The following is a 25,792-nucleotide window of genomic DNA, read 5'->3' as shown; positions in this document are numbered from 1 at the left end:
TCCCATTAAATGAGAAAATTGCCAGATATTAAGCCAGGTAATTATTTTAGAATGCTTCTCCTAACATGCATTTTCTAGCATATGTTTTAGGTAAACCAGCAAACAAGAAAGTCAGTCTTATTCAGTATAGATTGGACAATTTCAACAGCCAGTTGAAAATAGAACTCACGTGCAAGAGCATCGCAAAGGGGCATGGTTGTGTTGTCAGCATACAGACCATAACTCAATAAAACTTAAATGACCTAGTTTCCACACTATTTTTGAAAAGTACTTAAGAGATTGCTTGATTCTAAGACACTTCAATAATAAGAAGATATTATCATATTAACTAAATTTAACCTCTCAACTCTTTCTAATGTTTAGTTTCAGATGTTGTGATTTCTTCTCCCAACTCTTGTACACATTTCAAGCACTCTTTTTATGGGATTTCACTTTTACTAGTATTAAGTTTGTCTTTGTTAGGTTAAATATTCTGCCTTTCAAAACTCTTCCTACAAATATTTTTTTCTGGAAATTCAAGACGGTTAATTCTCTATTGCATTTTCTCAGCATGTGTTTGAAAAAATTATCATGATAGATAATTTGAAAATTCCACTACCTTCCCTGGGAGCAAGATCAGATTTCTTATGGCTGTTTGGTGAAAGACAGAAAATAAAACTGGAAGAAATAAAACTTTCCATTGGAGCAGAATTTTAAATAGAATAGGTAAAGATGTTTACTTTGTAAACATGATGACTAACTGTAAAAATTCAAGTTTTTTTTGGCTTGGAAATTAAATCTGGGCATATTTTCAAAGAGAAAACTGTTGTGTTCCATTCAAGCCCCTTGACACATATATTTCTCTATATCATTTTGGTACTAGTCTATACTAAAGCCTAACATGAAATTAAAACTAAAGGAGCAATGTGAGAAAGCAGAATGTTGATTTAAAACAAATACATAAATTCAAGGTTAATCTAGTTAGGGAAAGGAATGCTTTCTGGAAGGAAGGATGTGCCCTATCTCGCTAAAAGCCTATACAAATCTGATCCAGACACTAATACTCTTTTTCTTGCTTACAATTGCCTTTATTTGATGAATTAGGCCAATGGGACTACATATAGATAACAGGATCTACCCACACAGATCCAATTGTGAGGCTGAGATCTTCGTTATGATAGAGATCATAAAGAGACACAACTATCACAGCACTACTAGTGCCTGCTCAGCTGAAGTAATGTGTCTAGTTACAGGCACTGTCAAGGAAGATGTGCATCAATCCAAGGCCAAAAAATTTACCTATGCGGAAAGACTGAGCCAATTAGGTGTCAGATTAGAGATGAAGGGCCACTGCGCTGCTCTTCAGCTGGGGACAGTGCTGACTTTTGTGGCAGAGGATAATCTGTTCTTCCAAGTTCATGGTGGACAGAACCAGTTTAGTTGGGCGTTTGGAGGCAGCCATATAGCTCAATTACATTGTATTGTCAAAAGGTTCTCTAGAGCCACAACTTGCTACAATCAGAGCTTAGCAATAGGCCTAAGACTATTCAGCTGCTCTCCACTGCTTTCTTCTAAAGACTCCTCTCTGAAATTTCTTGGGGTCTCTCCTCTGAGACCAATGCGCATAAATGCTTCATAACTGTCCTCCACATAGTGAAAGCAGTATAAATTCATCTAATATACTTCCTATAAATTTCCAAAGAATTCAAGTTTTTAAAGCCTACATAAAAGAATCAATAAATCAGTATCAATCACCTTTATCTTTGATAAGAAAGAATGGTATGTGAGGGAAAAGTTAAGGAAAAAGGGCAAACATCCAAGTGATGAAATTTTCCCTCCCAGCCTTTCAACATCAGTGAATATTTTATTGACTTCTGGAAGGCATAAGGGAAGATTCTTTTTTTTATTCTAAGGAAAGGAATTTTCAATGGGATTTTATATATTTATTCTATGGGTAACAGTTATTACAACTGATTTATTTTCTAGTAAAGATAGTTAATGGCTACAAAACCAGATCCTCTTTACATTGTAAAGTGAAGGTGGTTGCTACAAATAAAATAAATAATAAAAGAATGTAAAAGAAAAAAAATCCCTAAAACAATGGCTTACTGGAAATTTCTGTTGATGATGCCAAGAACACTGCAACTAGGCAGGTAGATGTAGGTAATTTTCAGTTTACCCAGTGTACCGACAATCTTCAAACCAGTGGAATAATGGGACACTGAATAGTTCATTGGAGAAGAGAAAACTGGGGGACTGTTTTATTCAGCCACCTTGCTGTTGGCATACCTGGTCTGAGAGGATCAGATCTTTGCTAGTGTAACTCATTGTAGCTCCGGTGAAGTGGAACATGTTGAACTATTCCAGTCAAGGACTAGATAAACATTTGTGTAGATTTTTGAAACCTGGACTTATGGGGTGGACTTCAGGCTCTGACATTACTATTCTCCTAATGGTTATGTGCTTAAATATTCCAAAAAGAAGGATAACTATGCTACAATTATGCATTTTCTTCTTTGCTTTTTTTGCACTATCTGTATGCAGACCCCCTCCAGGAAAAAATTTAAAGCTTGTACTTTTGATCATGCTATTTATTTGCTTGAAACAACTATTTGTTCTTGTACTAAATTCAACAAAGGCTCATGAGTCACTAACTTTAAAATTGATTAGGCTTTCTGGAGCAAGCTAGACGCCTCCTATATATTTCTTCATTTGCTGAAAGGATATAGGCTCACAAGATTTTCAGTGCTTCTGGTAGCCCAGGGGAGGGTTCTCTAATTGGTGAATGTACACAGAAAAATATGAAAAGATCTCTTGTAAGAATCTTCTCTTGTAAGAATGCTATTTTTTTTCTTTATCTGGGCTTGAGCCTTTAAGCTGCTGAGCACCTTTAATTCCCTGTTGAAATCTGTGGGGCTGCTAAAAATCCTTCAGCATTGATATGTTTCAAAAGGAATTTTGGGAGGTTGGAACTTCAGAGGACTGAGTGCTTGTTGGGCCAGTCAGCTAATGTCTGGAGGAGAAGATCCTCAGCTGGTGGAAATGGTTACTGCTCCATTTATTGCAGACCACCCAGTCAGGGTGAGGAAGTGAACAAAGCCTTCTTTAATCAACTAAGGGAAACCTCTGTATCACAGACCCTAGTTTTCATGTGGAATTTTAATTTCCTGACATTTGGACCTAACAAGACACAAGCAGTCAGGAAGATTTCTGGATGGTTTTCAGGGAGAGCTTCTTGAAACAGGCACTGAATGGGCCAAACAAGGGTGATGCATGGCTGGATCTGCTGTTCAGGAATAAGGAAGAATTGGTTGGGGATGTGGTAATCAATCAGTGACAGGTTTGCCTGTAGTGACCATGAAGTAGTGGAAGTCAAGATCATGAACAGAGCAAGGAGGGAGAGTTGTAGAGTACAGACCCTAGAGTTCGGGAGAACAGATTTCAGCTTATTCAGGAAACCGGCCTCCCTTGGGAGGCAGCTCTAGAGGGCAAAGGATCTCAGGAGAGCTAGCAGTCTTTGCAGACAGCATCCTCCAGGTGCAAGAATGGTCCATCTCAATACTCAGAAGAACAAGCGAATGTATCAGGAGAATGGCTTGGCTAAGCAGGGAATTAATAACAAAGCTTCAATGCAAAAAGGAGGTGAGAGTAAGGACAGGCTACGGAATAGGAATTTAGAAACATTGTCTTGGCGTGTAGTGGTAGTGTTAGGAAAGACAAAGCCAAACAAGTTGAGAGTTGCAAGGGACATCAAAGGCAACAAAAAGAGCTTCTACCACTACGTTGGAGGTAAAAGACTGAACAAAGAAAGCGTGGGCCTGTTGCTGAATGGGCAGTGATTTAGTGACAGCAAATACAGATGAAGCTGATGTATTCAATGCTGCCTTTGTCTCATTCTTCACTGGCTAGGTCTCCTGGGCCTCCATGCTTAGTGAAGTTTGATGAGGAAAACCACCATTGGTGGATGAGGACTGAGTCAGGGATTATTGTGAGAACTCAACCCACACAAGTCCATGGGACCAAATGGACTGCATCCAAGGGTGCTGAGCGAGCTGGCCAATATCCCTGCAAGGCTACTGTCTACCATGTTTGAAAGGTCATGGAGACTGCAGGCAGAGAAGAGTCTTTGGTGAGTGGAGGAAGAAAAATGTTGCACCCATTTTCAAAACAGGCCAAAAAAAAAGAACAATCTAGGGAACAACAGGTTAGCTGCTCACCCTTGGGAAGACCTTGGAGTGAGTCCTCTTGGAAATCATTTCTGAGCATATGAGAGAGAAGAAAGTGGTTGGGACAAGTCAGCATGGGCTTACCAAGGGTAAATCATACCTGAGAAATCTGATTGTCTTCTATGATAGAATGAGTGGGTTTGTGGACAAGGGGAGAGAAGGGGATGTCATTCACTTCGACAGCAAGCTGCTCAACATTGTCTCCTGCAATACTCTTATATCTGAAATAGGATGTTAAAGTCTGGATGGACGGACAGCTAGATGGATAGAAAGCTAGTTGGATGATTGGGCTGAAAGGGTAGTGGACGGGTAATAGTTTATCTAGAGGTCAGTAACAAGTGCAGTACTGCAGGAATCTATCCTGAGATCTGTCCTGTTTAACATCTTGGTCAATTAGCTGAAGGAGGGGACAAAGTGCTCTTTCATCAAATTTGCAGAAAACAACAAATTGAGGGGACCAGTTCATACGCTCAAGGGCAGAGCTTCCATCCAGGGAGACCTAGACAGGCTGGAGGAATGCACCAACAGGAATCTTGAAAAAATCACTGAGGCCAAGTGCAAGGTGCTGCACATGGGAAGGTAGAGCGCCGGGCAGCAAGGTAGGCTGGGCACGACTCGGGAGAGCAGCTCTACTGGGAAGACCCCAAGGGTATTGGCAGACAGGGAGCTGAGCCTGTGCTCACGGGGTGCCCTAGCAGCACAGAAGGCCAGCAGTAACCTGGGCTGTATGAACAGAAGTGCAGCCAGGAGGTCAGGGGAAGTGATCATCCCCCATCACTCAGCACTCATTAGACTGCATCTACAGTACCATGTCTGGTTTTGGACCTCCCAATACAGGAAAAATATAAACTGGAGTGAATTCAGTGGAAGACCATGGAGAAGGGGGAGGAGGGGGTGGAGGCCTCACCCCATGAGCAGAGACTGAGGGAGTGGAGCTAGTCAAGCCTGGGGCAGAGACGGCTGCAGGGGAAGCTCACCACAGCCCCAGCACTGCGGGTAGCTTGGCAAGGAAATGAGTCTGGGCTCTTTACAGCAGTGCATGGAGGTAGTACAAGACACAAGGGCAGAAGTTGAAAGAAGAGAAGTTCAGACTGGGTATACAGAAACACTTTTCCCAATGAGGACAATCAGGCAGTGGATCTGGTTGCCCAGAGGGGTTGTGCAGTCTCCATCCTAGGAGGTTTCCAAGACAAGACTGAATAAAGCCCTGAGTAACTTCGTTTGATCTCATAGCTGACTCTGCTTTGAGCAGAGACTGGACTATAGACCTTCTGATGTTGCTTCCAGCCTGATCCTGTGGTTGGTCCTGAAGCATCTCTCAGACCAAGAGAACTACAACAGATTTTACCAGTTGCTCTGTAGCATCTGCTCTGTATCTAAAATTCTGGGAGAGGTGGGACAAAAGGAGATTAATAGCCTTAGCTAAATATTAGAATCCTGAGATGTTATCTTTAGGTGTTTTTTTAAAATTTGTCCTCAGAATAATTTTCATCTAGGGAGGGAAAAGAAGAAAGAGCACACTAATGACCTTTATTTTTGAAAGAGGTGAGTAAAAAGTTATTAAACTGCAGTCAGGTAATCTCTTTGCACAGCCAGACGGGGAAATATTTGCAGAGACTACGAGGTGGGCTTTGGGCAGAGAATGGTTTGGATTCATAAAAGTAGAAAAGCGTTTAGCTAAATATTTATCTTGTATGCAGCTTGGAGTGGTCAAGTGAAAACAAAAGGTCTGTGTATGACATTTGCAGTTATCTCCAGGTAATACTAAATATAGGCAGGAGCTTGCCTTTGGGGAAAGAAGCCTTGACACTGACATAACATTACTTTTAGAATTTCCTTCTGATTCCCACAACATACCTAATGCAAGTGCTTTGCATTAACAGAATATAGGTACAAGGCTGAGCTATGTGAGCATAGTCATTTATACAGTTTTACAGTATACTTTTTAACAACACCATGACAGTTAATGAAAATTTCTGAATTGACCAGGAAAAGTATTAACTCTTCAACTGGTGGATGCTACTAAAAAAAATCTAGAAACAGTTTTGCCACAGTTTATCTACATACTGAATGCTTCAGTTCTTTTCCATTTTTTTCTCTGTTTGAACTGTATAAAGGCCACAAGGGTACTTTGAGAGTCCAGGTTTCTAAAGGAGATGGATTTGCATTGTCAGTATCTGTGAGATAATTATAAGACATACATTACTGCAGAACTTCACAAACTTTAATGCATTTATCCACAAAACACACTGTGATAAGTATACTTATGCTCCTTTATCAGTAGAAAACGTAGTCAGCAGGTCTGAAGACTTCATCTTGAATGGAGTAGAGGTGAGATTTTTTAAAGCTGTTTTGTGGGACTAAAATTAAAGAAAATCAATTCAAACCCTTTAGGCCACTAAATACCTTTATGAAATTGTCCATACACTGAATATCTATGGGAAAACATAAATAATGTTGGCTTGCTAAATCAACATTACAACCTAAGCTAGTACTTTTAGTCCTCTGACTACCTAAAATTTAAAATGATTTAGATGCTTTCCTAGAGTTGTGGACAAGCTGAGTATTGCCAGCTAGACAACAGCTCAGGACATCCTTACAGAGGAGGATTCAAAAGATCAAAAGATCTCTGTCTGGACCACACTGTCCCTTTCTGCCATGCAGTTGCTATAGACTGTTGATGAGAGGAAGAATCTTATTTTTGGGGCCTGAACCTGTTTCCTATAGATCCCCATTGGCTTTGGAATTTCTCTCAAACTCAGCTACTGCTTACGTGTGCATCTCATGCTGTTTGCTTGGCATTAAACACAGGCTACTCAAGGACTCAGCAGCCCACACAGAGGAGTCTAGTGCGGTGTGCCCTAGTGCTGTTTGAGACATCCATACAGCCTGTCAGATTCTCTCTCTCCAGAACTAGATCTTCCTTTTCAAAGTGGGAAATAATTCTGATGATCTGAAATGAATTTTTCAGGATAAACTCATGGACTGCCATGGATCTTTGCATTTTAAGAATAAAAGCTTTCCCAGCTGATGCATTAGACTGAGCAGATGGAATAGACCTGTTGGCTCCTGTTCAAAAACTAAAACCTTCATCTTAATTAAGATGAGGTTTTAAATAGGATTTTCAATGTGGAGTTTTAACCATTGCCCCTTTAGACACTCTAATGTCCTTTAAAATCATCCCTAATGAGATATCTTTGTCAGAAGACACTTAAGAAAGATTGAGCTATGAAGACTGTCAGCAGATTCAGACAGAACAGATAGAATCAGATTCAACTCATCTCATGGAAACTATTCAAGATCCATGTAATAATATAAGATAGACTTCTAAGCCCTCACAGGCAGTAGACAGAAGCTCTCACCATAGTAAGTAGACAGAAGCAGACACCTCCAAAGAGCAATTAATCTCATCCTGAAGATGTGTGCCAGGCAGGTATGTTAATTCACTTTTCTGGAAGGGCCTGTTTTCCCTGATGACTTTAGGAGAATTCTAGTTATCTCATACAGACCCTAACAGTGGTACTTAGTTTAAAACAGCTAAATATATCTGTCCACATTTATGTGTCAAAAGGCCAGCTAGAGTCCAATTCAGCCACCCCATAGACACCTGCCCAGTATCATGTGAAATGCCTTGTGGCATCCTAAATACCCACACAAGGCTGGCAAATAAATGCTGCAGGACCTACAGGAGACTATGCCCCTTGGATCAGCAGATGGAGGCCAGGATTTATATCTCACAGTGACTGATATGGCGCAGGGTACCTGCATTTTGGTAACTAAGCCAAGCCTGCTGACTACAATGGGAGCATAGGCAGCTGGCACTCTTGTAGATCCGGGACTCTAAATGCCAATTTTTAATCCTATCTTAAGCTCCAACTGGATTCCTGCCCATATTTTTAGGTGGCTAAAGTTACATGAGGGGTGCAATTCAGTTGCCTAAAGAAAGGATCCAGTGCCATTTTGGGCACTGTGAATTGTTTTGTGTGGCTTCTACTTGCCACCGATGATTCAATTCAAATGAAACTGGGGAATCTCAAATGACACTAAGACCCCTATGTTTATCAGATCCCTTCCAATATGACTACTAGAACTATTGAGTTTTCAGTGTAGGCTGAAAGCCAGTATATTTGATGTTTTTGTTGCTAAAAGCTGCAAGGGATGGGGGTGGAGAAGGGAAAGGGATGAAAGGAAGAAATGATGCTCTCAGAGGTTTTTATAGGCTTTGAGTAAGCATCCAGGATTCTCAATGTTTATCTGGGGGGAAAAAAAATCCAAAGCTACTTAGATACACCCTTTTTCTACTTGCAGTTTCTCTTCTTGGCAATTCTTATATGACTCTGACTTTCACAGTGACTGTTAACTGCTAGATAGATCTAATAGTGTGAATAGAATATAGTTATTATACATGAAATTATCAGTAGTAATGGTCTGCTGCTCAGCAAAGGAGTCTATGCTCAATGTTTTAGAAGAGACAATTTTTTGACATATACTGAACTGTCAAGTAAATTCAGTTTATTGAAACTGGTATAGCAATATTGATAGCAATCAAAAGAAAGAGGAATGAAACAATCCTTTTTAGCAGAATAATATTTAACAAACTATACTTGAGACAGGTCTGTTTTATTTCTCTTCCTGATATTCCTTTGTGGATGTGCTGTATCTGCACTAGTTGATTAACTGACAGTAAACCTAATTACACAATGCTACAATGCCTAATCTACCTTTCCTTTCAGCTAATTGGTCAATTAACTTGATTTGGGGAATAATCAGTTTACAGTGCTGAACACACAAATGGAATTTGGCAAAAGGAGGACAAAAATACTGAGCAAATGGTGATACACAGATTTATTTATAACACTTTTTCTGAAGAAAAATTGTAGTGATGCCTGCTAGGTTTAAATCTTGAATGATTAAGTATCAAACTAAGTACTCCATCTATTGAAAAAATAATGTCTTCAATTCATGAAAAAACCCGGCTGCTTGCCATGTATTAGTTAAATGATGCAAAAACTACTATAGGTCAAGCTTAATCAGGTAAGTATGCCAAGGCTATGTCATTTTTTCATTTCTGGAACAGCCTGAAGCAATCCAGAGTTCACCTATCATTTTTTACACGATCAACTGAACATGTGGAAGATCTGGAAGTAGCTGAATCTTCGCTGAATACAGAATTGGTAATCCAATTTTTTGATTGCACACAGAACACACTTGAGTTACTACTAGGGGGTGCTTTTAGGCAAATTTCTGCTATGATCATCAGCAAGAGATCAATTTTCTCCATTTTACAGAGTTTAGCTCTGTATAAATCCAGAGCAATTGAACGTTTTTTTTTTCTTCTGTCTGTGGTGCAGTTTCCCTTTGCCCTGCTTGTTGCAGAATCAGGAGCTGTAATTGCAACCTATTAGGGTCACACAAACACAATTGCATGTTGCTGAAAGCTTCCCACTGTCCAGAAAAATTAATTAAGGATTTTTTTATAGCTGATTGTAGTCATATTTATATCCTACTTTAGGGGCTGGCTAGTTATTGTATACATTATTATTATTATTATATTTGATAATTTAAGAAATTAGTTATTTAAACATTGACTTTACAATCAGGTTTTGCACAGACAGTTTTTTATGCTTTACCTGCCAGGTAATAACTTTGTAGAACTGCAGATATACAAAATAAAGAAGCTGTCTATTAAAATAATCTTTCAAAGAGATGCTGATATTAATGCTCTGTGTATTTCAACACAGTTTCTAGTGCTGCTTTAAGCTGATTACAGGTTTCAGGGAATGGATAGAAAAATCTTTTCCTCCTCTGAAGAATATTCATGCAATCCAGACCAGAAGTATGACCAAAGAGTAGAGGCAGCCTGTCTTCCCCTCACAATATATATTCCATGCCATCGTTAGTGGCTGAAGAGATAAACTGTTCTGTTTTGGCAACTCTGGAGTTCCTACAGCTTGACTGGCAAAAGAAGAGCAGTCTGTCCTATGTTTTATTAGAAGTGCATAGTATTTTAGAAACAGCGTTTGGATAGATAAGCAGCAGAAGTATATAGCTGCTGCTCTGTTTCAAAAATCGTATCAGTAATTTGAGACAATTATACTGTGAGCTGTGTACCATCAATTGTATTATCTACTGCAATAAAATTTGATTAACAAACTGCAGTCAGATTACCAGCCTTTGCTGCAGGTTTTCTGCTGTTTACCTAAATGCTGTTGTTCCTTTTTTTTTTTTTTTTTTTTTTTTTTTTTTTTTAATTTGGGAATGGTTTGAAAATTTCATTCTAGTAAAAAACCACTTGAACTTCAAGAGTCTGCTTCACTAATGCTTGACTGAACCCTTTTTAAGTCAGTGGGGGTCTTTCTAATCCTTTCAGTGGGGACTGGATTGGACTGGATCCTGTCTTATGGTATATGCTTTATTGCCTTCTTGTTAGTTTGTTAATATTCTTGTAGCACAGGTATATGTCAGTATTAACTCCTATGAATTCAGTAATATAAATAACGTTTCCTAGAAGACCTTCTATGTAGGACAGAGTTCAACTTTTTCCTGAAGAGCAACTACTGTTCTCCCAAGAAGGACCTTTTGCGCTTGACAGAAGTGATGGTATGTTATTCCGTTCTCTGACATTCAAAGATGAAAAGAGGACTGCGCCCTTTAACAGCCTTTCCAATGCAAACACAATTAGTAAGACCTCTTTGGTTTGTACAAATAATGAAGATACCAAGACATAAGTGTAGATATTCAATTATATTTAATCAAAAATCCCATCTTTTTCCTACAGATGATCACAACACTGCTGTCCTCTATAACATGATGTTAGTTTTTACATTCTATAGAACTACTGTGCTAGGTGCTGACAGCCAGTGTACTCAGTGTTATTCAGAAATATATAGAATAAAAAGACAATCATCATTCCTAGGCAATACAAATAAGCTGAAATGAAAAAAAAACTAGCCAGCAAAACCAGTAATGGTCTCAGCACACCTAACCCTTGCCTATTGAGGACTTTGGGATTCTTTAAGATAGGGTGTGCTATAAGGTATACTTTTGTATTATTTTCTGCAAAAATAAACAAAAATGATAACATGCACAAAAAGAAGAAAATTAAAAGTCAAATAGTAGATATGATAAAGTGATTATAAAAAGTCAGTAAGATACAGAATATTTATACTGTCATGTACTGGATTAAATAAAGAACCTACTGTTTTTATCCGCCATAGGAGCACTGCTCACGGGCTGCATCTACATCAACATTTTGCTTTGCAGCAGTGGTGCAGTTTTGAAGCAGATCCTCCAGTCATCCGAACTGATTGTGCACCAGTTCAGTTCACAGAGCAGCTTTGGTGCACACAAGCAAGATTCCATTTTTGGGAAACTACATGGGAACTACACTTCAGCTGCTTTCCCATCCCTAACGGAGACACAGAAGTCTTAACCAATGATTTGACCCTCAGATAACTTTGCATAGCGTGTGATGAACATTTGGTCTAGGAGATGTAACTAAATCTACTCTGAAGCAGCACCCTTTCTCAAACTCTGTGTAAGGTAGATGTAAGGGCCTCAGTTGCAGCTGAGCTTCTACTATACCGAAAGGCTTGCTAAGGTAGGCCTATGAAATATCTTTATTCTACAGTGACCTTCTTTCTGAGCTGTGAGAAATCTTTCAGAATTTGTTATTTCTTCCACAAGAAATAAAGAACTGCAATACACTATAGGAAAATGAATTTAATGAACTCAAAACAAGCTTCAAGTTATGATTTTGTGAAGAAATAGGTGATAATCCAAGCTATGTACAGCTGAAACGAACTTATATTCTACTCAAACTCTTATGCCTATCTCCATTTTCAGTAAAATGTTAAGATGTACATTTTGAAAGAATATATCGAATCACCAAAGATGAGATGAAAAACTCTGTACCACCTCACTGAATTCTTCTGATTCAAGTTGTAGGAAAGGTTATACCATTCCAGATTCCCTGTCTCCAGCATGGCTGTACATTTATGCAGAGTCTTTTAGCTACAGCAAGAGCAGAAAAGCCTGCTGCAAAACAAGCAATAAGGCTACTGTAACACGACAGAGTTTCTGCATTCTCCACTCACTTCTCTACAATGAAAAGCATCTGAAGTATGGGCACCCTCTAAAGAGAAAATAAAAATGGATAAAAGAGTCAGAGTTCTGTAAAACTGGACTGTGTCACCAGTACATCATCACTGTGATAAATACTGTATCCAATGATCTTGTAATTATTAGAGCCATCATTTTAGTGAACAAATTCATTTGCTTCAGTTTGGAACCTGCTACCACTGCTTTGACTCACTCCTATTATTACTGTTCTCTTTCATGTCTCTGTGTGAGACAAGTGCAGCAGAAATTCTGCTACTCCAAGCCTTATTTTAAATTGCAAGATAAAGTTTATCTGTATTAAAAGATGTACCCATTTAATATATGGTACTTTAAAAGATAACTTAGTTAAGCAAATGCAAAGCCTATATGGACATCTGTATTTAAATTTCAGACAAGCTTATATTGATTAATTTAAATAAATAACTGAGCTAGTGGACCTTCATATCTATGATGTAGCTACCAGATTAAGAATAACCCTAAGAGTGTTTGAAGTCATGGCACAAAGACAAGCCTTTGTTCAAAGTGACTCAACCCTGAATACAGATGAGGACTTATGTTTTAAATTTATGTTTTAAAATTATGTTTTAATAGCTTTTCCGTGTCTCTGGCATATTTTTCCCCTTCTGGCAGACCTACCACTTACAACACTTATTGAACAACTGCCAGATTGTGTATATCAGTGTAAAATAGACTCTACCAGCATAATTTCTAGCTCCTGTCAGAAACCAAGCTGCACCTAGCCTGCACATGGGCATTGGCTAAAGAAGGAGATGTGCCATAATTTGCATTCCGCACAGCGGGATTTACCCTGTTTTTTGCACACAGTTGTGTTCTTGCTACTTGATTCTGGGCCCCTGTTAGTTGACATGGGGACTCAGACCAGCCATTCTCAAGGAACCTGCCCTTAAATTGTCCTGCTCTGTCATTTTCCCTTTCTCTACACTAACTGCCAAAGCCAGTCTCCTGACCAGAAGCCTGATACTGATCTGTAAAAGTTCCTTCGTAAACCCTGGGAATTGCTATAAAGCAGCATTCGGAGCCTGCCTATTACAAAGCGGGAGAGGAGAGAGGAACTTGGATGCACATTTTCTATTCCTCCAGAAGAAGCATTTGGGAACAATCCAGTGAGAGGGTGTTTTTTTTTTTTTTTTTTTTTTTTTTTCTTTGCCTTCCGGAGATACTGCTTGTGAGAAGGGAATGATACAGTTTATTTTAGATAATTATCCAAAAGTTCAGAGTTTAACAAAACCACCTTTGACTACAAGCAGAGCTTGAAAACTCAAATCTCTCATTATCTAATTTGCTGTAAGCCAATTGGTTGCAGTTAAAATAAGTTTTCCATTACTTCTTCATCAATACCATTGCCAGAGCTACTTGCTAATCTAATTGACAACAGTATAATGACTAACATAATCACCACATTTCACTCACCACGTTTCAGCAGTTCAATTTTTATCTCATGGTTCCCTTTCCTTTTTCCCCTTGGGCTTATCTACTTTTTGACATTACAACAACCATGGCCTTCAATTTTTCTTGAAGAGACAAACTTCGATATTCATCAAGGTACAACAATATGTCATATCTTTCAATCCACCAGCATCATTCCTTGTTCTGGCTGCTGAAAATAAACTCTTTAATGATCCAGTTCTTACTGGCTCACAATATATAGTCAGTCACTTCAGTAAAGCAATGGTCTTTTTGCCAAGCTTGAAGTATCCCAGCACAGACATCATTTAGCACATATACTTTAAGATGTCATGGAAAAGCGATCAAGTGTACACTTAACAGCTGGAATTGTCTTAGTTATCTAAAAAGTAATAGGTGAGTACAAAATGCATTGGGCATAATTTTGAACAGCACCTTTAAGAGTCTGGCTATATGTATGATTCTTATTGTTATTTAATATTGACGTTAGGCAACATCAAGAAACCAAAAACAGGGATAGCATTGAAAGAAGCAGCCACAATGTCTAGGTTGTACCAATTATAGATTAGGGAGCATTCTGTTTCCATTTAGGTCAAGAAGACTGACAAAGAAAGCAAATATAATCTGGGCTGTAATCAACAGCAATCAATTAACATGTCAAGCTGCAAAAGGAAGGAAGAAACTCCTAGTTAAACTCAATATTCCTTATCCTGTTTCCTACAGACTTTGGCTACAATTTGGCTTTTATTTCCCTGCATATTTCTATGTGTTTTGGGAGTAAAGTCTCCTAGGTCTGATGTAGTACTATTATATATTTAGCTCAGCTTACTTTTTCCATGTAAAAGATTAGATTATGAGGAAAATACAAGATCACCGCAATAATTCAGACGAAGATGTCAGTTATGTGCAAATAACTATCCCTTCTATCTCCTTCACTCTCTGATATTGAAAATGAGTCTGTATCATAGCAGGTTTCATTTTAGATAATAAGGGAAGTTAATAATTAGATGGTGCTCCTGGATTCACTGAATCCAACCTTTGTTAAGCAGCAGTTTCCTGTATATTAATAGATTGGAAATTATTCAGGAAATTGCTTGAAAATGACAGAGTCACTGAACATTATTTTAATGTCAAATGACTTGATTCTGTTGGAGTCATCCAGAATGCAGAGGTCAATTCGGCGATCTCCCATGGCAGCTGGCATGCCTCGGGAGCTGAGGAACGCCAACTCCATTCTGAAATAACTTAGAACGCAGAAGGACAAAATGGAGCACAGCAGGCAGATCTGCTCCTTGCAGAGATCTCCTTTCATTTCTTTCAAACCACTTTAATAGTATTATGTTAGCATACCTTAAAGGTTCTTTCAAATTCTGTCCACGTTCAAGCATGGTAGAGGAGTGTTCTGACTACCACATTTAATGCCATACTTATATCAGCTGGCAGAAAGGATTCATCTCTTCCATACATATCTGGAAAAGCAGGCTTTTCGGTATCAGTATTCACAAGGCATGGTCTTCATGCCCTTCCATAGAGTGTGTGAGAAAAAAAAAAAAAGATGGATAGCTATCAAAATATCCTACTGAGTGACACTAATAATATGAAAAGTTCCCTGCACAATGCCTGGGCCCACAGATTTATATAAAGTGCAGCTTACATTTCAAATTTATTGATTCACTGTAGCTGAGGATCCAATTTGTCAACTTCAATATTAGTTTTACTTATGCTGTATGAATTAACCACTAATTAACCCTAAAGAACTAGGAAATGGAGTAGCCTAATTTACCAACATGTGGATTTCATCTTCTGAAATACCTAATCCACTCTGTGTTCACTGTAACTATGTTTCAATGAAAAATTGCATAAATAAGAACTGAAACAATGAATTTGTAGACATACTCAACTGTACAAATAGTATAAATCATATTTGAAATTACTTCTCCTAAATTGGAAGAGAAATAACATGCTTGTATTAAACAAGAAGCACATGTGTATTGAGTAATATTTGACAAGAAAAAAACTATTCTACTTTATTCATATATGCTTGTTAAAAATATCTTTTAAAAGTTTTGACTTTACATAGATGATTTCAGAGAAAGCTTTTTCTATACAGCATATTTTTCTGAGATATTTGTCCATAGAGTTTTGGATATGTGACTAGTTTAGCCTAGATCATTTAAGTGTAGTTGCCAAATTGGTGATATCTCAACAGTTTTTATCACTTCACCAGATCACTTTCAACAGTACAGCTTCAGCTGAATAATCAGTACAAAGACATCATCACCTGAAACATAAACAGACAGAATCCTGTACAATTATGTGACACAAAGTAATTTACTTATGGAACTGGACAGTCATCCTAAACCTAAGACGTAGATCCCAAATCCTGGCAACGTAGAAGAGATTATACGATTGTTGCCCAGACTGTTTGCTTTGCTCACAAATGGAAGAATTTTGTTGCTCTAATGTCTTTTATTAGTCTTAAGTTTGCCTTCAAAATAGGAAGTAAATGAGAATGCAGTTGCCCCTTCTATGAAACATTCAAAAACTGTTTAGCTTTGTCTAAAATTCTGCCTAGCTTTGGAGACTGATTTTCAATGGTCTGTAATTAAATAAAATGTTTTTGTTGCAATGTATTATAACTATGTGATACCACAGTACATTTACATACCATTGTTTTACATATTATTTATAACCTACTCTGGTAATCAATTTGAATTCTGCATTTTCCTTTTCTCTCCTCCCAGTTGTTTTGTATGTTTAAAAATAAGCAGCATGTATACATTTCAAAACAGCTGCTGAACTTATGAAGACCAGGGCTACTACAATTGTATCATCTTTTCATTCCAAGCAGATACTGTACTCAGTGTAAAAGGAAAACAGATTAAGTTACTGAAACATATGCAAAAGATCTATTATACCCAGCATCTGTACCAGTGTGAAAAATATACTGGACTAGAATTGCAATTGGTGGAAACTAACATGACTGATGAGAATTTACCTGTTTTATACAATTTCTTTGTAACAGAACTTTGGAAGTTCAGTTTGCTTGGTTTCTTAAGTAACTGTTTTAAATACTACTTTTTGTACCAACTGCTGCTGAACTCTCATGGACTTGGCCAGTCCCAACTGAACTGAAGCAAGATGTCTAAAAGCCAAAAGGATCCTGGGCAGGGAGATCTGAGCAAGTGACTCACTGTAGGATCCCTCAGGCAAGTGTCTTGTGTTGGAGTTTACCCAGGTGGAAGACTGAGCAGAGCAAAAAAAAACGAGGAAGACTTCAATTAAATTCTGCATCTGAACAGAGTGTTAACCCTGTATGGGTAAATCACAAATAAAAATCTCTACATACTATTTTTTTCCTCCTTATACAGTCTATTTAAGGTGTTGGATTTGTGAATGGGTTGTATTGTATGCTTTCCATTACTTGTTCTTTTTTTCTTGTTCTTTTTTTCAATTAGAGGGATTTGGAAGAAAACTGTCTATATGTGGCAATCAGAGAAAAAATACTGCTACTTCAATTCCTTGGGAGCTACAATGTTCTTTTAAGTCATCGAGGCATGCACAAGGCAGAATTTACAGGACAAACAGGATTTGATCTTTCAAAGTCAAAATAAAAATATACATTATATAAAAATAGTAGCATAAATTAGGTCTTGTATAAAAGACTAATTACTGGCCTAGCACAGTATACTTGAAGATATGATGTAAAGTAAGATTCTTATTAAAAGTTGATGCTGACAGTTCATGGTCAGAATTTACATGTTTGTACCAAATATCAGATATTTGAGCCCTATACCTTTCATATCAATGGGAAATATAGATCAAACCAGAAAATGCAGATGGAAAACAATAAACAAAAACAGAGGGATGTAAAATTCATGGGCATAGTGATTCCTTCCAGCTGTACATGCTGTATTCTTTGATATTATATCTTAAATAGTCCAGTATTTATAGTGCTCTGAGAAAACAAAATTCTAGTACCTTCATATCGCAGTGACTTCAGAGGACCTTTAGACTGAGCTGTTTCTCAGGGAAAGTTGCACATAGGATCTGAGGACTCCTGACTCTCCTTTCTTGGGAAGACTTCCATTTCTCTCTTTGCAACTTACCATCTTTATTCCTCTATATCTAATATTTTTCCCTAATCATGGTATTTAGTTTTAAACGGCTTCCTTTGAGGTTTTTACATGAAAATTAAAAGGTCCCATAAAGCACAATTAGTATGAAAACTCCTATAGTGCAAATCTGTATCAGAGCTTTCTTTCAGTGAAGATGTTCTTTCATTCAGAATTCTCTGGACACCAGAGTGGAAACTCTAAGACGTGGCTTGATACCACAGCAGCAAGAATATTATGAAAATATGAAAATTCCCACTGTTGCAGTTCCAGTAATGTGATTTCTGCTTCCTTTGTTGCAGATGAGAACAATTACATCATATATAAACCATAATCTGTAGGTTTAGTTTAAAGCATAATCATGTAACCTTACATGGTTTAATACTGTTTAACAATGTAGTGATGTTCAGCTTGATGATTAAACATTCTCTTAAACGTCCATTACTCTGTGAAGAATTAAAAATAGGATATAAAATAGGAATAGGACAGAGCATTTTTGCATTAATCTCCCCTTACCCCTTCTCCCTGAAGTCTTACTGGCTCCCCACTATTTAGTGCAGGTAAAAAAGTAAGTTCCTGCATCTAAAAGTGACAAAGATATCAAGCTCTATCATACAAGTTAAACTAATATAATTCATTTATTTTTTGCATTAAAACTTGAACTATGTAGCATTAGTAATGGGATAACTTTCAAATTCATTCTCTTACAGAAGACAGCAATGCAGACCCAGACATGTTAGGTATGATTAGCCAATATAAACCACCTGAGCTTGATAGCTCCCCAGCAATAGCCTCATGAAAAATATGGCAAAATGTCTTTTTGGACATGACTAATTGCAGTATGCAGGATGCATCTTGAAGTGCTTACAGATGTGCTTACTGTACAGTGCCACTGGCATCAGTTGATAGAGCAAGTGAAAACTTTCACTATGAATTTCATTATACCATCTTTTTTCCATTAAAAATTATGTTTTTTCCTACACTAAAAGGATATTGGATATTAAAACTGATATGACTGTCAGTTGATTAACCACTTTCTGTGCAAAATACATTTCTTTTTGGCCTTTTGTGTAGATGAAAGATGAAAGATTTTCCTCTTGAAAAAAATTATTATATTTTTTTTCCAGACTCTAAGGAATGTACTTCGGGTCTCTTGCCACAGGTGAGCTGAGAGGAAAGAGGTTGTTAAGCCACAGGAAAGTGGTTCTTTGAGGTCACCTACCAGATCCTCCAGGATGTACAGCCTATGCCTCTACAGCTAAATAAAAAGGAGCCAGAGAAATAATTTGACCATCAGATTGCTCACTGTCCATACTGCTTACTTCTTTGCTTATTCTGTAGTATGTTTTCCTTCAAGACATACTTATGTGCCAAAGAATTCAGACTCTGTCAGTCTATCTGCACTGTAAGGAAGGGCTGAACTAACTCTAAGCCTGTACTCTGTATCTAAAAACCTTATGCAAAATTTTCAAATTCTCTGGTGCACTCTCTCAAATGCTAGACCCAGGATAAACCTGAGTATATGCCTGGTTGCGGTGTATCAAAACAGATTGTCACAGCTTCATGGGCAGTAATGGAGGTATATGCAGTATTGTTTGCCAACTATTTAAAAATAACAGTTAACATTTTTCTGATTACTAGGAACAACTGACAAATAAAATAACTTTATAGTGCAAAGATAATACACTTAGAAAATTAATTTTGCTGCGTTTACTTACCTTTGCACCTTTAGATCAATTTGACCTCTATATAATTATAAATAAATATATAAATTCTTAATTATAATCTTAGTTAAGAATTATGAACTATGAAAATCAAGGTATTCTTTCCTCAGTGATTGTATCAATATAGTCATCTGAATGAAATTTTATCATCGTCAGCTATTCCCAGAATATTAAACATTAAAATATTTCTAATTTGAATAAATCCTAATGACCCACTAAACTACAGAGAGAACAGCTGGATAGAAAGAGAATTTAATTAGCCTTAAAGCAGTTTGTTGTTTGATATTTCAAATATTTCATACCAGTCTTGCTTTCCTGTGACATTTTCTGTAATGTCGCTTTCGTGCTTGAGACAACAGGTAGGAGAATTTTGAGGTTCCCTTTCTATTCCAATCCCAATCACTATCTGAATGCTTTGCAGATTGGAGAAAAAAATAAATGTGGCATCTCCTAAACTTGTACATTGTCTTTCTTCCATTAGAGCAGTAGAAGATATTGAGCTTTTGGGGGTTTGGATGAGCATAAAAATGAGACAAAGTTCACAGGCAGTGACTGCATCGTGGCAGTCTTTGTGGAAATGAATTTCTTAACAAAACATGTACTTGGCTGCTCTGGCTGCTACTGATATAGATATCAGGATCCCCAAAGTGGGATCCAGGCTGTCATCACCATGTTACAGATGGGCTACTCAGCATTTATGCGTCAAGGTAAGAATTAGCATAGGGTGCTCCCAAACCCAGTCTTCCAGAGTGTTTTGATGTAGATAAAACTGGGAAGTTTTGCATGAAATGGAAGGCTGACAGGCTTCCTTCAGAGATTTTACATCAAAAAAAAAAAAAAAATGCTTCTCACTCTTACCCCTCCCAAAACCTTAGAGAGCAAAAAACAACTTTTACCTACAGCCTGAGAAAGGGAAGATAGAAAGCACATGACTATCCTAGCTGAGATCTCTTTTCCATTACATGCAGTCACAGAGGGAATGAGCAGGGCCTTTATTTGTTCTTTTGTACTAAGCTTTTCATGAGAGAATCCCATCTTCAAAGAAGGTGATAAGAAAACGTACAGATATAATAAAATCAATTAAAAAGAAAAATGCATATATGGTTTTAGCATATTTTATTGTTCTCAAGTCAGCAACTTCTCATGCAGAAAATATTATCAGCTTTGAAAGAAAAGATTGAGGGGAGAGGATCACAAATTGGTTTTAAATGGTTCCGAGAACAAAAGGTACTGGCTGGATTTTTTGGTAAAGCTTACTCTGAATCAGACTTGATCTAAAAATAAGAAAGATCTAGCTGAATGCAAAACACATACTGTGTTCATGAGATGAATCTCAAAATGAAATACAATAAAATTATCAGCTAGTAATGAAATAAAGAAAAGAAATATAGATGTGTGCCTGCTGTTCAGATTGCCAGAAATTTAATCATGACTGGGTTAAGTGAAACAAATACATCACATTCCTCCAGTGGACTCTGTGTATAAATAGTTAAACGAATGGCATTTGGAGTGTTCTATTATACTTTTTCTTAGCTGAAAGTAGTGTAACATATTTAAAATGATGCTATAATACTAAGCACAATTTGTGAACTAGCTCATTGTGGCTATAGATAACATACCTCTTTGGTTTGCAAGTGAAAGAGGAAGAAATAGAAGCAACGTTTAACAAAGTTTCAGTCCTCCAAGGGGTTCAAAATACATTTGAACACTTGCATTAACATCACTGAGTGTTTACCTTCAAGTATGAATAGCAGGATTGGGCCTCTAACATATGTTTGCTATTAATAGATTGCTACTAATACACTGACAGATTAAAGCAACCTTTAGGAACCAAGATCCACACATGCTTTTCATAGTGTTGCATTGTAGCTGTTTTTTTCATCAAAGGCCTGATGTTCAGAAATGCTGAACATCCATAATTTTGGCCGAAGGAGGGTATAGCTGCCTCAGAAGATGCAAAAGTGGAGCTCCTTGCCTGCAGTATCACACAGGGATGTGCCACATCTGCAGATAATCTGGTCTTTATATGTTTTGTTTCTCTCAGGAACACCCTTTAAGTGACAGGCACAACTCAGTCTCTTTGTTGTAGGTGAAACTGTCTGATCACACCAAGACGGGATGTGTGTGCTACTTGCTCTACTTCCTACCTCTCCTTCCAGCACTGTAACACAATAACAGTTGTGTAACAATGACAGAAATACCTATTAAACCCAACAGTATTTGATTTAAGTGGCTCAAAAACAGTTCCTGCAGAGCAAAAATATTCTTTGTTATGTCACCCATGAGGTGTGCAGTGTGCAAAGCAAAGGGATTAAAGCAGCAACTAGCTGCATACTCAGTTTGCACCCCTAATCTTTCCCAGCCTGTTGCTGTAAACTTTTTCCACCCAGTTACCTCCTTCTCTGTCTTTGCAAATCTTACTGCAAACTGCTGCAGCCTTTCACTTCCTCCGAGTATCTCTGCCAACACGTTCAAAATCCACTTGCTCTCCATTCTGCCTACCTCAGCATCTTCAGGGTTTTAAAATTTGCTTTGATCCTAAATTTAGGGATGGGAACTGCCGGCTGCTCGCCTACTTGATGCGGGTCTCTCTGCTCCCGGGTGACATAGGTCTACAGCTCCCCTCATGGGCTAGCAGCAGCTCACCCTTGTTCTCTCAAGGACCAGGGGGTTGCAGGTGCTTTGTTTCCTGTTGTTTTTGAGCTAACAGCTTCCTCTGATGTAGCTCTGTGCATTCAGGCAGGTTAATAGCTAGGTAGTCTGAAGTTTATATGATATTTATAGGAAATAAGACAGATATCTTCCTCATTCTGTAGAAGATATAATAAAGCTGATAACAAATAAATGCATAATGGTTTCTTGAGCTTCCAACCTTTGGTGTGGCTTACTCAGATTTTTACCCAAGTGGGAGGAAAAAGCTGAATACGGATTCATTTTGAAAAGAGAGTTCATTTAGTTTATACGGATTTCTGTTTTTCTGAAGTGCTCGTGTTCTTCAAAAAGCACATTTTCTATACCACTCACTAAGCAAATAAAATAAAGACTCTTGACCCCACACTGTTCTTCAGATGGGAAAGGAAAACTAAATCACACCTTCTCAGTTTTTTGTAATTCAAATTCTTCCTGTGAAAGCAGAGCTTGGGGAGAAAAGGACCTGCGTACTCTGCTCTCTCCTGCTGATGTTACGCGTAAATGACAGAAGGTCTTTCACTTAAAGCCCACCCATGAAGTTGTGTACCTTGTTTCCTTGCTTTTTAGAAGTTTTAAAAATTTTTCATTGCTTAATTCCCACATTTTCTCTACAATCCTAAGGAGGAGCTAGGAATGATTAAAATAAAATACCTAAAATAGTCTTTTAGTGATTTTTATTCTTTAGCAAGGATGGGTCTGTTGCTGTGACTACTATGACTAAAGTGTAGTCCAAACCTTAGAGTACTGCCATGAGTTTCTGTCTTAGATGTCAAAACTCGGCTGTTGAAAAAGCTAGTAGAAAAGCTACATATATGAATAATGCTTTTGTCTGTTAGAATGTGAAATAAGACATTGAATGATGATCTTTTGGAAGTTGTTGAGTTTGTGACTAGATTGCTTGGAAATATATTAAACAAATTTCAACGATTAATAGATCAGCAGGTAGACAATTGACAGTGTGCATCCAGTCTATGGTAAGGATTAAAAGTAATAAACCACAAGGCAATGCTTTTAAAGTTGCCTGACCTGCAGTAATCATGCACCTAGCAATGTTCAACCACCCAAAGATGGATTGGCTATCTGCCTCAGGGAACTGCTGACCTATGGGAAATTTGCATAGTTATGTTTTTTGCCTAAATCTCAGACCTATTTTTTTTAAGTAAATCTCTGCCTTGACAGGTCTGTAGTCTGGTCTTTTTTCCAGTTGACAGTGCTATACCTAAACTCCCAGTAGACCATATAAAGATCAGTTGCCACAGGAAGAGAAAGAAAAATCTAAAGGCCAATCTTGATAGCCCTAGCTGTACACCGGTATAATTTCAGAGGTGTCAGGGGATTTCCTTCTGACTTCTATCAGAGTATATAAGAAAAGAATTGGGTTCACACTAATGCTATGCTTTAGGAATATAACTGAGTTTATAAGGAGTCGATAAATGAATGTGAATTTATGCCAGGTGAATATCTGACCCACTTTTGCCTACAGAAATCAAACAATTGTAACATCCTACTTCAAAATGATTCCTGCAGACTTTCCAATAAAACCAAATGTTTTTGAGGTTCAAACTTACTTAGTTATCAGAAAAGATAGATGGAAACTGAATCTTTTATTGACTGATAAAAATTAAGAGAATAAATGAAGTTGAACTCTGCATATACAAAGCTTCCTAGAAAAAGCTTCATTTTGTTGCGTAGCTGAAGTTTTTGTTCACTGCTTACAAAGACAAAAACTGTCTGTGAGTCCAAAGGGACCAAATGAAAAAGGAAATATTTAAGATTTTGCTATATAAAAACATGTAGCTCAATGAAATGAATTATGACTTCCTACTTCGTGTAGTGTTAAACATGTACTTCTTCAGGTAAATTCCAAAGTGGTGGCTTTGACATAGGTTTTTCCACTAGACTTATGCGATGGGACACATGATCTGTGAACTGCGCAGTATGAGAAGCTATGACTTGCCATTTACCTCCATTTTGCTGCATACCACCCTTTCCTATATAACCCTATGTCCCAGCATGGCAATTCCCTGCTGGTATGATGACAAGAAAGGGAGTAAGAAAGAGCAAATCTGCAGCAAAAGCCTTTGGGAAGACTTTATGAAATTCAGAGTGAGTTGTGAGAGGAAGTACTAAATTTGGGGTAAGCTGATGCTTGCTCTTGTGAGGCTTTGGTGATCCAGTGTGTGGAATCCTTCCGAGGGTGCACATCCGGCCTCTCCATCTCTTAGAAATGAAAACAAATCAAAGGGAGAGGCAGCTTATTTAGGGGAAGTTTCTTAAAAAGACATAGGAGTAACTTTTGAATGTTTGTTCTTTTTTCTTTCTTCTTTTTTTTTTCCTTTGGGAAAACAGAAAATCCCCAAAACTGACCTCTGGATTTGGATGTACTTTGTTTTCTATTACGTTACTTGAACCATTATAGTAATTAATTTGCCATCTCTGATGTGCGTAGAGGATATGAACTCAGAAGAGAAGCTGAAATGTAATTGCTTGCAAATATGCCATCTGTATTGAAGAGCAGAGATATCACAGCTGCTTCCCCAACTCTCCTTTTGTGCAGTTTCACAATAAGCTGACTAAAGGACATGAGGTAAATGCAGAATATAAACTGCAACTCATTTTGATGAAACACCGGGACTATAATTTAATATGAAATATCAGCTGGTAAGGGAAATCAGCTGCTGGTAAAGAACAATCATCCAAGTTCTAACCCTGCCTTCAACCTCACTAAATGTCTCAACACCTATGAGCACTAAGTACAGGCTGATCTGATGTAGTAAATCCATTTAAAAACAGCAGGATTAATCTCTAAAGATAAAGCATCACTTTTTTGGTTTTTATAAAGTATGTTTTATTATCTGTCCCATTTTATACAGGAGGAATTATTTGACTTAAGGCTAGTATGTTCAAATATGTGTGCTGAAAGTCATTTAACATCCTCATTTTGTATTGACTAGAGTTAGATGGAAAAGGTCTGTTATGAAACAAAGAAGTGGGAAGACTAAGGCCAAGAGGTTGATGAGAAGATCCATAGGCTCGTAGAAATTGCATTCTTATTTCTTGTGAAGCTGTAGACCAGTGGTTCTCAAATGTGCTTTGCTCAGATACCACTGTTAGAGAAAGTGAGGACAGTAGCAGTCACTCAAAACTCTGTGCTTAGCTGCCTGCATGTGCTGGAGGAGATGTGTCTCCAGACTCCTTTCCTCCCAGATTTTAATTTTGCAGAGCTCTCTGGAGTAGCTCGTGTTGCACCAGGCTCAGATTTCTTGCATAATGAAGCAGTTCGCAGGATCAAGCTTATCTTTTCTTGCCAGTATCTTAATTTCTCTAGAACCCTTTGTACATGTTACTATCTCCACTTACAGGTATTTGCAGCTCAACACACTGCAACTTCCTAGGACACTTGCAACTCATTAGCTAGTTCTTTTCAAATCATTAACAACGCTTCATCAACAGAATAAACTGATGTATCATAAATGACTATAACTAAATGGGTGAGTATCTTTACACTCTG

Source organism: Dromaius novaehollandiae, chromosome 3, assembly GCF_036370855.1.
Source record: "Dromaius novaehollandiae isolate bDroNov1 chromosome 3, bDroNov1.hap1, whole genome shotgun sequence".
Lineage (NCBI taxonomy): Eukaryota > Metazoa > Chordata > Aves > Casuariiformes > Dromaiidae > Dromaius > Dromaius novaehollandiae.
The sequence above is the reverse complement of the archived record's forward strand: the minus strand, read 5'-3'. Positions refer to the sequence as shown.